The sequence below is a fragment of the Antechinus flavipes genome, chromosome 1, assembly GCF_016432865.1.
Source record: "Antechinus flavipes isolate AdamAnt ecotype Samford, QLD, Australia chromosome 1, AdamAnt_v2, whole genome shotgun sequence".
Classification (NCBI taxonomy): Eukaryota; Metazoa; Chordata; class Mammalia; order Dasyuromorphia; family Dasyuridae; genus Antechinus; species Antechinus flavipes.
Window position 1 is genome coordinate 313,162,513 of NC_067398.1, and position 13,371 is coordinate 313,175,883.

At 36.2% G+C, this 13,371-nt stretch overlaps 1 protein-coding gene across 1 annotated transcript in view; it reads right to left on the minus strand.

The window, feature by feature from the left end:
• DNAI1 (dynein axonemal intermediate chain 1) overlaps positions 1-13,371 on the minus strand; it is a 279,043-nt gene that overhangs the window by 226,919 nt on the left and 38,753 nt on the right. The gene's annotated exons all lie outside the window — the stretch shown is intronic.

Here is a 13,371-nt window from a genome sequence, read left to right on the forward strand (position 1 = left end):
TTGACCTAAGCATGGTAATGTTGAAAATGATATTATTATGCTTGGGCCCTGAGGCTTTTTAGACAAAGCACATACCACTTTTTAAAAATCACATAAAACAATTCCCTAAGAGATTACACATGCTTTTGACTTCAGCCAAAGAGGGTGCTTTATTTGAAGGCCATCTGTTCCAGGTTTGCCCAATTGACACAGGGAGACCAATCCGGAAGATTAGTGTCAGGTGTTTTGCATTTTCAACTTAATTCAATTCAACAGGATGTGTTAAGCCACTAGTATGTGTTCAGTTCTGGGACAGAGGAGGAGCAAATGTGGGCTTTGACAAGGTCTCTCCTCTCAAGGAGATTATAATCTTGTTGAAGTGATAAAACTTTATTCACATAAAAATCCATAATTTGCAAAGGGAAAAAGGATCAATGAAAGAAGTAAAAATGAGCTGAAAGATAGCAGAATTTGGGTTGGTAGAGAGAAAGGTAGTAGGCAACTCAAGGAGAAAAAATAGCATTGCCAGAAGCTTAAAGACATGAATAAACATGACATGTTCTGGGGACAGTGGAGGAGTCCTGTCTGGCTTTAGTAGAAAGGTATCTCCAGGTAATATTGGGGAGGGATAATAATATTTTAGATTTAAAACTGGACAGGACTCAAGAGGCACTGTAGATTTGTCAAATCCATGGCTAAGAGCAGCCCAAATGAGATAAAAATGTAATTGGGAAATATTTAACAAAACCAAGTACAACAAAGCACAGTCAATATATGGTCCATGGGAATTCTTATATATGAATTAGAGATTCTCATTTTTATTGGAGTTTGACACCACTGGTCTAGTCCAGTCTCTTTCCTTTAGACCTGAGACAACCAAGAGGAATTAGGAGTCTTGCCTAACTTTGCACAAGTAGTAAGTGGCAGAGGCAAGGTTCAAATTCAGGGACTCTACTCTATATCCCGTGATCTTTATGTGGAAAGAGGAAACTGCAATGGAAAGAGGAAAGATAAGTCTTATCTACATAGTCATTTTTTTTAAAGTGAAAATGATGAGTTACAGGAAATTTGACAAGAAGGAAAAATTAACTTAAAAAAAAAAATGTTGGCCACTGGAACACCTTGTCTTCTCTACCTAGTGTGCCTGATGTATTGATATGAGTGAGCTCCTCAAACAATTCTGGATGGTATAGCTTATAATTTGGAAGTTTTTAACAGCAAAATTAAGTCATTTACATTGGTAAGCAAAAAGCATTGTTATAAAAAAACTATTAAGTATAATTTTTCCACAATTCTTTTTGTCTATTTTGAGGCCTGATATATTATTAGTCACCATTAGTTCATAATTGCAGGCAGAAATCTAGATTTCCAGCATAATCCAGTAAATTTATCACATTTGGCTAAAAGACCTACCACTTTACAGTGGTGTAGATGAAAGGTTGACTATAATGTAATAGGATTTTGCACTGCCTATAATCAGTGTGCAGCAGAAACAATGAATCATTTGGTTAGTCCAGTGAAAAAAGAATACCTTGTTGTAGGTTATAGTAAGACAGAATATTAAATGGGACATCAGAAGGAGCTAAGTCTAATCACAGATAATTGGGTGACTTTGTGCAAGTTATTTCATTTGAAGGAACTAAATAAATTCTAAGGTTCCTTCTAGGTCTCTAACATTCTATAATTCTATAAACTTCAGCATTATTTGTGTATTAATTATCTATTTTGTGCTTTTGTTGACTCGAGTCTGTTTTGCCCCATCTTTTTTTATGGTCTCAGGCTATCTATCACCTGCCTTAGATGGACAATAGGGGAAGTAACATTAATCTAAGTAAGAAGAAACATAATATGTGTAAGGAGGCTGGATCTACAAAGACATCACATAGTATACTCCAAAGTCAAATATACATGCTATCTGACTTAGAGACAGCAGAATGTAGTAGGCTGGAAGTCAGAAGACTTGGATTCTACTGCTGGTTTCACCATTAATACTTTAGGGGACTTTGAGAGAATGACTTCATCTCCCAGAATCTGAAGGTCACCATATATAAAATAAAGGGATATTGTTTTCTGCCCTTGATTATGTAAACGCCAATATTCCAGTGGATCTGTGATTTAATCCATTTGAGCCTCCCTTCCCAAGGATTACAAGACGAGGCATGCCTGCCCATCCTGTACAACTATTCATATTGTTTCACATGTTCTTGGTTTCCTCAGTACCAAATATGCAAAGACCCTTCATTAGAAAGGCCAAAGTGCACCCCGGGCTATCAGCAGTAATCTTGATTTTTGTCTTGTCAATAGATTTCAATGGCTCTGGAGGAAAAAGTGAGGCTGATGGCTCTGAGCAACTCTGCCTCACTAAAATCCAATTTATGCACAAGTCATGATGTCATTGGTCTTCTTCAAGGAAGAACAGAACAAAACAAAAATCTGGGCTGTCTATTGATTATTACTTGCTTTAACTAAGTGAACAACTAATCTTTTTTTTTCCATAAATTTCCTTGATAGCATGCTTTACACTGCTTCTCCTTTCATTTGTTCATTCGACAAGTATTTATTAAACTCCTACCATGTACCTAGCATAGTCCTAAGCTCTGGGGACAGGCCCCCATCCTTTACATTCCTTTATGGGGGAAACCACATAAGTAAAGTAAACAGAAAACATATACCAAGTAATAATTAAGGGAAGACACTAGCAATTGGAGAAAATCAGTAGAGGCTTTCAGCAGAAGTGACACTTGAACCAAGGTTGAAGGAAATTTGGGTTTCTAGAAGGTGAAGTTAAGGAATGAGTGCATTTCAGGAATTTGGGTCATCTGTTTCAACGGTGATTAGATGGGAGGTGGAATGTCACAGTTGGGGAACAGCAAATAAATTTACCTGGAACAAAGAGTGTGTGAAGATGAACAATATGTAATAAACCCGTGACCCTGTGATGGTAGTCTGGAGGCAGACTGCGAAGCGCTTTGAATGTCCCAAAGAATAGTTTGTATTTTACCCTAAAGAAACTATCAGATCCGGGTTTTAGAAAGATCAGTTTGGCAACTGCACATAGGCCGAATTGGAGAGAGAAATAGATGAGAAGCAGGGAGACCAATTAGGAGTCTATTATAGAAGTCTAGGCAAGAGGAGATGAGAGCCTTATTTGAGACTATCACTCTTTTTGCTTGTATTTGTATTCACAGTGCTTACAACAATGGCTGGCACACAGTAAGCATTTAAGACATGCTTGTTCACTTATCTTGACATGGAATGAAAAGAAGAGAATGGAGGTGAGAGATAATTACTGTTGTTCAGTTGTTTCATTTATGTCAGGTTCTTCATGACCCCATTTGGGGTTTTCTTGAAGTGATTTGCCATTTCCTTCTCTAGCTCATTTTACAGGTGAGAAAACTGAGGCAAAGAGAATCAAGTTTCTTGCCCAGGGTCATCCAGTTAGTTAAGTGTCTGAGGCCAAATTTGAATTCAGGAAGATCAGCCTTCCTGACTCTAAGCCAGGCACTCTATCCACTGTACCTCTTTTCTGCCCAAATAAAAACAGATAGCTGAATATTGATCCCATAAAAAAATAGATCCCACAAATTGACTTAGAAAACTACAAATAAATGCTGTGTTGCATTTTGGGGTGGACCATGAGCCCCAGCTTGATATCTCAGTGTTAGTATATTCTATTTAACTAGAGTATAACCTCTCTCTAATAAACACTATGGCGTAACCCTTTCTATTAGATAACATCAACCAGGCAGAGTTTTCCCAATCTAAGAATAGGACTTATTTTTCAACCACTTTCTCTGGAGGAAAATTTTTAAAAAAGATTTATGTTAACGATAACAATCTAATAGGGTTTAGATATTCTTTCAGTTCCGTTGTTCTTCATGACCTTGTTTGGAGTTTGCTTGGCAGAGATACTGGAATGATTTGATATTTCTTCCTCCAGTCCATTTTACAAATAAGGAAACTGAGGCAAAAGGGTAAAGGGACTTTCCCAGAGTCACACAGCTAATAAGTATCTGAGATATGATATTTTTATCCATTCCTAAAAATCTCTCTCCTTAGCTGCCAATGAATTAGAACCAGAATAAATGGCAAGGCTAAGGGGACAAGGTCAGTGTTCTTCAGTCACCCATCCCACATTCCTAGCTTTATTACATATAACCAGGAGATACACTGATAAATGTTTAACAACTGCTCTCAAAAAAATTATATGTGACATACTTTTAACTTTTAGCTATATTAACATTTTCTCACTTTATAATATGGATGGTCAATAAAACAAACAAAAAAAAGCAAACCCCTGTTTGTAGTATCTGTCAATTTCTGAGGTGTAAATGCAGACAGCAAAAATTTAATATTTAGCCTATACAAGCCTGCTCCATCGTATCACTGTATATCATTCAGTAAATTGTGATCTAGTAGCCAAGACAGTTGTGGGATATTTCAGAAACCTATCTATTCCCTTCTATTAACCTTGATCCCCTTGATATGTGTGAAGATTATTCTCATAAAAATGTTATATGGATAAAGTAGGCATTTGGTTCAGGAGTTGTTAATGTTTAATTGGTTCCCTTTTTTGTAATCATATCTGATATTTTTTCCACATCCCTAATATCTTTCTCTCCTTTAGATACTTTGGAAAACAATTCCTCAGTGCCATGAAAATTGTGTCATCTCCAAGACAGATCTCCTCTGTGCATCCCTGGATCTAGTTCAGCTGCTTTACATATCTTAGTTCTCATTGATGCAATTCCCACTTCCTCTAAAAGCATATCTGAGACTGTGGTGGTTCCACTGTTCCTGGTGGCAAAAACAATTTGTTATAAAAATATTTACAGATATTTTCTATCTTTCATCTGTTTATTGTCATTTCAGTTTCATCCTTAAATGCACTCAGAATCATTGTTTAGTTCATCTCTCAAGTTGCTTTCTTTAAACTTGTCTTCTCCAATAATTCTCAGTGTTTTGTGGGTACTATTGCTCATAATCTTCCAAGTGCTCCTCTGTAAGATTTCACAGACAACTTTTTATTTTAAACCAGCATTGTCTTTAGTTATTTATCTTTCTGCTTCTCAGGATTTTTGTGTTTTTGTTTTTATTCTTTAGGTCTCCTTGACATGTTGATAGATTTGTATTCAGTATGTTTTTGAAAATTTGTTATAATCAGAAGTTATGTCCTTTTTGTATGTATTCATTTCAGGAGAAGGGGAAATAATGTATTTAAATAGGTAAGGCTAGAATTGTTTTAACTGCACATCATCCTACCCCCACCCCCCCTCAGTTTTATTCCTTTTTCTAGCTCTTATTAATTTTGATCAATATTCTAACAAGCATTTGGCCTGGTTGTAGAGACAGTTGATTCAAAAATAAATCCAATATCAGTAATATAATCTCCTGTCAATTAAAATATAATTGATCTTATTTTTGTGATGCCATTCAAAGCTGTCCATTTCTAGTGCCTTCCGATTTTTTCTTGAATAAAATGTTCATTTTATATATAGAGGTGAGGTTTCTATGTAGTCTGCTAAGTCTGGTTTTTCTCATTCTTTATTCCTGAAACATATTTTACAACATTTTTTGCTATCCTCATTTGTTCTGTTATTGCACTGAAATTACCAAGTACCAAAGTATTTCACTGATTCAATTTAAAGGAACTTAGCAAGTTCTTCATAGAATTTTTCTATGCCTTTTACACTGCACAACAAGTTGATGTTCAAGTTAAAATATATTTTTTTTGTTTTTGCTGAGGCAATTGGGGTTAAGTGACTTGCCCACGGTCACACAGCTAGGAAGTGTTATGTGTCTGAGACTAGATTTGAACTCAGGTCCTCCTGACTTCCGGGCTAGTGCTCTCTCCACTGCACCACCTAGTGCATATATAAAAATATAAAAATATATTTTTAAAAATCTCATTAAATAACATTTCTTGTCATCACACAACTTTTAAGTAAACAGGTTTCTGTGATTTATTTATTCAACAAACATTGACATTTTGCTAAGGTTTTGCCCATAAATGGGATTGTAAGGGAGGGTATTTAAGGTGGAGGAAATAGCCTGAAAGTATCTCTTGGAAAGGTCCTCAAGGGTCATCTGATCAAACAACAACAACAACAACAACAATCAAAAAAAAAAGAAGAAGAAGAAGAAGAAGAAGAAGAAGAAGAAGAAGAAGAAGAAGAATTTCTTTTACAATGTAATAGCGCACAGCTCACATTTATATAGCACTGACCATGTGCTAAGCACTTTACAATTATTATCTCATTTGATCCTCTCTTCAATCCTTGGAGGTAAATGCTATTAAGATCTGTGATCATTCAGCCTTTACTTGATAAGTAAGAACTAACTCCTTTCTAGGGCATTCCAGTGCACTTTTAAATTCATACTTCTAATTGTTAGGACATTTTCCCTTACATCAAACTTTGATCTTTCTCTTTGCAACTTGACTTACTGATTTTAGTTTAACCCTCTCAGGTCAAAATCTAATTTCTCTTTTAAACAAATAGCCCTTCAAATACATAGATAGTTGATTTGGGCAGGATCATTATCTCTTTATCTCTTTATACAAAGTGTGGCTGTCATTTGTTTGAGTACATCTTGCAGAGTATAAACAAGTTACCTGATCAATCTGACAAAGAAAAAGGATGAGACCCATGTTTTACCTTTAATTGAAGAAATTTTCCTAACCATAGCCTTGAGCTGGGGTTTGTAAAGGGAGCAAAGGAATGTCCTAGCTTTCAAACAAGTAGGGTTGAGCATACTGATGGCTGGACCCTAAAAAAGTGACTAGGTCTTGACACATCACATTTTGGCGCCCAACGTGGGGTCCAAACCCACGACCCTGAGATTAAGAGTCTCATGCTCTACCGACTGAGCTAGCCGGTAAATGTGATGTTCTTGTTCTTCTTTAAAATAATATTATAGGATGATGGTTCTCTCTGGGGGAGAGGGTAGGTTTCTCGGGGAAGGTTTTTCTGGAGGCAACCTTAGTATCAGTTCGGATCAATAATTACCCCAAATGCAGCCAGCTGGTAAAAATACAAACGTTTATTTTCTCCTTCCAAAATAGCCTGGTTAGTTGAAGCCTCTCTCTCTGCTTGGTTCCAAGAGCTCTTGCTGTTTGTCCTTTGCTTCTGCCTCTGCTTTCTGAATTCACAAAGTTACAAAGTTTACTTTGAACTCCAATGAGTAAAGGTGTGAACACAAGCCTTGTATTAATTAGTTCTACTTAGTACCTTGTTTCAGGTTCTGGCCCAAAACATCTTCTTGTAAGATCAGATCAATAATCTATCAACTCTAATGAGTTAGCAGTTTGTAAAGATTCCAACACATAGCCATGTAGTACAAATGATATTCTCCAAAAAATCCCCACTATAACATCTAGATTCTATTTGAATTAACTGATCAATAGGAATTTATTAAGAGCTCACTATGACACAAAGATAAAAATGAAACAGTTTCTATTGGGACAGACAAAAGGTATATGTGCGCACATGTAGAGTTCTTCCTCTTTACCTTACTTCACAGAATTCCTTTCTTCCCTCAAGAATCAGTTTAATCACTACCTTTTTGTATGAAGCCTTTCCTTATTATCCTGTCAAGTGGTAGTATTCAAGACCTCTATTCATATTTTAAATAAAATCCACAAATAAATTTCATAAATTAAATGCATGAAATTCATATTTTAAGTAAAACATGAATAAAAATAGTTTAGGGGAGGTAGGGTACTCTAAGGAAAACCTTCATGTAAAAATGTAGTGATTGAGCTAATTCTTGAGGGAAGAAAGGAATTCTGTGAAGGAGAGGTAAGGAATGAGTACATATTAGGTATGGGGATGGCCACTATTCCAAAGCACAAAGATAGGAAGAAGGGAGTTTGTGAGAAACAGCAGAAAGAATATTTAGCTAGACCATCGATTATAGGAAAATGAAGTAATATATATTGAGGATAGAAAAGTAGTTTGAGGCTTGGTTGTAAAGGGCTTTAAGAGACAGAAGAGGTGGTTTTAGGGGGCAGTTTAGAGGTTATAAACTAACCATTGGGGTTTATCAAACAGGGGAGTGACTACTTTCCACCTTTATAATGGCAGCTGTGTGACTAAGGCTAGATGCTACATTGTTGGCCTTGGGGTCAGGAAGATTTGAGTTCAAATTCTGCCTTAGAGGCTTTTTGCTTGGGAAATTTACTTAATCTCCCTAAACCTTAGTGTCCTCATCCAAAAAATGGTGACAATACTAGAACCTGCTTCATAGGATCGTTATGAGAATCAAATGAGATATGTGTAAAGCGCTTTGCAAACTTTAAAACACTACATAAAAGCCAGCTTAACATTATGGGGGATAGACTGGAACAGGGAAAGACATGAGTCAGGAAGATCTATCAGAAATCTGAGAGAAAAGAAATATAGGCTTGAGCCATGGCCATGTTTGTATGAGTAAGGAGGAGGAGGACAGATGCCAGAGATTAATCAATCAATAAGCATTTATTAAACACCTACTATTATGTGATAAATTGAAGACTTCCAATTTCCAATGATCGAGAACACATAACCTCTTGAGTCAACCCATTTTGCTTTTGGAAAGCCCTAATTATTAGGGAGTTCCCACCTATACATCAAGCCTTAATTTTCCTCTGCAATTTCTATTTACTGTTCTTGGTTCTTTCCTCCGAGATTGATTCAAGTTTAACCTCTCTGCCTCTTGACTTCCCTTTATATATTTGGAATAGGCGCTTAATAAATGTTTATTGACTGGGAGGAGCCTGAAAATAGAAGTAGTGTGATTCAGAAAAAAGATTATCAAATCTGGATTCAAAAAATGTCTATTCAAATCATGATTCTGAATTTACTACCTTACCTGGTGACATTGGGCAAGTTAGTGAACTTCTCAGGATCTTAACTGTAAAATAAGAGTAACTACTTCCCAGGGTTGTTGTAAGGATCTAATGAGATAATATTTGTAAAAGTGCTAAGTACTGGGCCTACACATAGGCAGTGCTAAATGCTTCCTTCCTTCCTCCTTCTTTCCTTCCTCTTTTCCTTCCTTTCTCCTTTCCTTTCTCCTTTCCTTCTTTCCTTCCCTCCCTCCTTCCTTCCTTCCTTGTTCCCTCCTTCTCTTCTTCCTTCCTTGTTCCTTCCTTTGCTTCTCTACTTCTTTCCTTCCTTCCTTTCTTCCTTCCTTCCTTCTTTTCATGAGATGGTTGAATTTGATAACTTCCAAGGTCAGAGATTTTAAGTAGGAAAGTCTTGGAGATCATATAAGTGCTTTCCATTTAATTGGAGATAAATCCAGATTGTTCAGGATTTTGAACACCCTGGTGAAGAATTTAAACTTTATTCAGTAAATAATGGTAAGTCATTGACAGCTTTTCTGGATACTCGTCTAGTTTTTCTAGACATTCACTAGCCACCTAAATGTTCAGTAGCCCTGGCTCCTTCCATAGAAAGACTCAAGGATAGGAGTTGTAATTTGAGCTTAGATTTCTTTCACCTTAGTTAGCCAAGTCAGATCCTTATTTTATTTCATTGGCCTGTTTTACATTTATTATAGTGTGGCTTTTATAGCGTGTTAATTGAAATATTTCCAACTGCCAAAAACAATTATACTCAAACTGCTTGTCAATTATTTTATTGCCAGATAAATGTTTTTACGGACCTATTTATTGGGGGGGGGGGAAGGGGGGATGTGTGGAGGCGGGATGTGATGGTAACTAGATCTTGCTTTCTATTTAAAGTTGGCAGTTCAATTTTGAATTGGGCTTACACATGTTATATTGTACTCTGCAAAGCTGTTTTAAATTTTCTTGCTTAAATCACATTAAGTTAATGATCAGTGTGTTTTTTTTAAAAGGCAAAGTGAATTCAGTGGCTACTGCTATCAGATTTCAGAGAAGTATTCCCCATCAGAGACAGTCCTTGTGAGCTGTGAACTTAACTACCTTCATTACCAATAACAATTATAACATGGATATTGATCTGGGCGGCACTAAAGAATCTTGAAGTATATAACACAGAATTATAGGCTCTCAAGAGTTAGAAGGATCCTAGGAAAGCAATGTAAAAATTGTCTCCATAGTATCCTGAAAGAGCAGTCACTCAGCCTCTGCTGAATACTTTAAATGACAGGGAATTCATTATCATAACACTCCTCCTGACAGAATGGAGGACAGAAAGTATTTCATTTTTGTCTTTGTATATCCTGTGCCTAGTAGAGTGCCTGACATAGGGCAAGTGTTTAAGAAAATGTTTGTTAATTGTCTAAGCTTCAAGGAGTTCATCAGGACAATCTGGTCAAATTGGACAGTCTTCTGATCTCTGAAATGCCTCTTATATATGGATAGTTTTTTGGGAGAGGATGGAGGGGAATGATGTTTAGAGGAATTTTGCTTACATGAAAAAAAAAAGAATTCAATAACAACAACAAAAAAAGGTTAGGTACATTGTCCTTCGTTTTACAAGCTAATTCCCTGATGAAATTATATGTAACAGTGACTAAAAAAGTCAAACTGATCAACAGTCATTTTCTGCCTCTTCTTGCTATGTCAGTTGTCAGGCCTTGGAAATGTGTAGCTGTTTGTGTTGTTGACTACTAATAAAATAATGAAATGAAAAATGTAAGACAATGTCACAGTACTATAGTTAGGCTACTTTGATATAAGGGGAAATGCACTACAGAAGATGAAATCATAGGATTGTAAAGGTGGAAGGGACCAATTACATATAAAACTGGAGCTCAGAGGAATTAAAGATTCATCCAAGGTCTCAGGACCATCTGGCTCAACCTATTGCCCTTCATTTTACAGATGAGGAAATTAAGGCCCAGTGTTTTTAATTGTGTAACTGCACAGCTTGTTAGTGGCAGAATTGAGCCTAGAGGGACAGCACCAGCCCTGGAGATAGAAGGACCTGAGTAATAATAATAGTATAATCCAACCTTAAAAACTTAACACATATTAGCTGTATGACCCTGGATAAGTCACTTAACCCCAATTGCCTTACAAAAAAAAATTTAGTGGAGAATTGGGACTAGAATCTAGGTCTTTAGATCCCTACTCCCAGTGTTCCTTCTACCATACTAGGTGTATAGTAAAGTTGGTCTATGAATTTTTTTTAACAGTTTGATAACTTCATTTCATTATAATTAGTTTCCTTTGTAATCCTATATATTATTTACACATTAAAACATTATTTTGAGAGGGGATCTGGAGCTTCTTCAGACTGCATAATGACATTAAAAAAAAAAAAAAAGGTCAAGAATTCTTGGATTATACCAGAACATCTTACATTTGAGAGGAAATCATTTTAGCATAAATGACAGCATGGCAAAGCATTTAGAAAGTCAGTCTTAAAGTTAAGATCTGGGTTCAAGTCTCACAAATGATAAAAAATGGCTATGTAATTCTAGAGAAGCCATTTAATCTCTCAGTACTCCCTTTCTAAAGCAGCTAGGTGGCACAGTGGATACAGGCTGCGCCTGACGTCAGAAAGACTAAATTCAAATCCAACTTCAGATACTTATTAAACTGTGTGACTCTGGGCAAATCACTTATCCCTGTCTTCCTCAGTTTTCTCATCTGCTAAATGAGCTAAAGAAGGAAATGGCAGACACTTCATTATTTTTGCCAAGAAAATACCACAAGGGATCATGTAGAGACATAATTGAAAAAAGCTAAATAACAAAAACACTACAATGCAGAAAGCTAGGACTGGAGTCAGGAAGATCTGAGTTCAAATCTAGCTTCAGACTTTTGCTAGCTATATGATGCTGGGCAAGTCACTTAATCTCTGTATACCTCAGTTTCCTCAACTATCAAATGGAGAAATAATAGCATCTACTTGCCAGTTGTTGTTGTGAGGATCAGATGAAATAATATTTGTAACCTGTCACATAGTAAGTGCTTAACAAATTCTTATTCCCTTCTGTTCTTGCTGCCACTTTTTAGAAAAGGCATCAGATATTTAACATATTTAATATGAATTGGATTACCTGCCATCTAGGAGAGGTAGTGGGAGGTAGGAGAGGAAAATTTGGAACACAAGGTTTTGTAAGGGTCAATGCTGAAAAATTACCATGCATATGTTTTGTAAATAAAAAGTTTTAATAAAAAAGAAAAAGAAAAAGTATCCATTAAAAAAAAAACCCATCAGTAGGAAAGAGAACATCTAAGAGGATTAACCATGATGGTGAAAGAATTTGACTCCTTGCCATAGGCAGATCAACTAGATAAAGGAACTGTAGTTAAGCCAACACTAAATCCAGACTCTGCCCATTACTATAGCTCCTCTTGACCTTGTTGTAAATGTCTAACTTTGACCTTCCTCTTTTTCTCCTGCCTCTGGGACCCTTGTCCAGTGACTTGTCTATTCATTTCCTGATACTGACTGGATGAACTCTATCACTGAGTCTCACTGCTCCCACCCCTCTCTCCCCTCCTCAAGCACAGAAGGGTTCACTCAGCATTTTCACCAAACTTCTGTCTGGTCAGTAGAGGAATAGTAGATTTGAAGCTTCAAGTAATATCTCAGGTACCTTCTTTCAAGATACATGGTTATTTCTTTATCAGACAGGTACTGTGAGGCAAGGATAATCAAATAATAAAATATAATTGAATTTAAAGGCTATTAGTTTGAGGATGGAAGCATGTCAGAATCCTTACAAGAAGGTATGCCTTTCCTCAGATGTCCCCCCAAATAGTAGCAAGACAATAAAAATAATAGTAAATTGAAAATACATAGTAACATAAAATAATAATAGTTATTTATACTTGTTGAATTACCCATGCTATGATGAGCCATATAGAACATGAGACTAGAAACTTGAGTTCAGTCCTCAACTTAACTTCCTAATTATAGCCTTTTCATTGAAGTTGCATTAAACAGTATGTATTTGTTGAAGAAAAGAATACTTGCAGAACTAGGAAAGTGTGAGATAATTCCCCAAATTCCCACAAAACCATCCTGGACTATGGTCTAAGAAGCTGTGTTGAAGTCTTGGAGTTGAGTAATTTGGACAAATTTTGTCCCCAGGTAAATTGATCTGGGACCTAGTTGTGGACCCTTTGGGAAAGAATGTAAAACTGGTTTTTAGGAAATTGGCAGAGAGCTCCCTCCTGGGAACTTTCTTGCCAACTGTTAACCTCCCTATTAGGGGCTTTTATCTGTTTTTATCTTCCTGAATTACTTTTTCACCTTCTTGGGAATAGCTTTTACCTGAAGGTATTTGAATATATTCTTATTAAATGGATTATTGCTGGAACCTTCAGATTCCTTTGTACCAGATGCAAAATCTCAACTGGGATCGTATTCAGCTACCTTTGTGGTAAGAAGCAAATGAAATAATGTATGTGAAAGTGTTTTGAAAACTACAAAACACTATAGGGAATGATAAATATGAAGAATC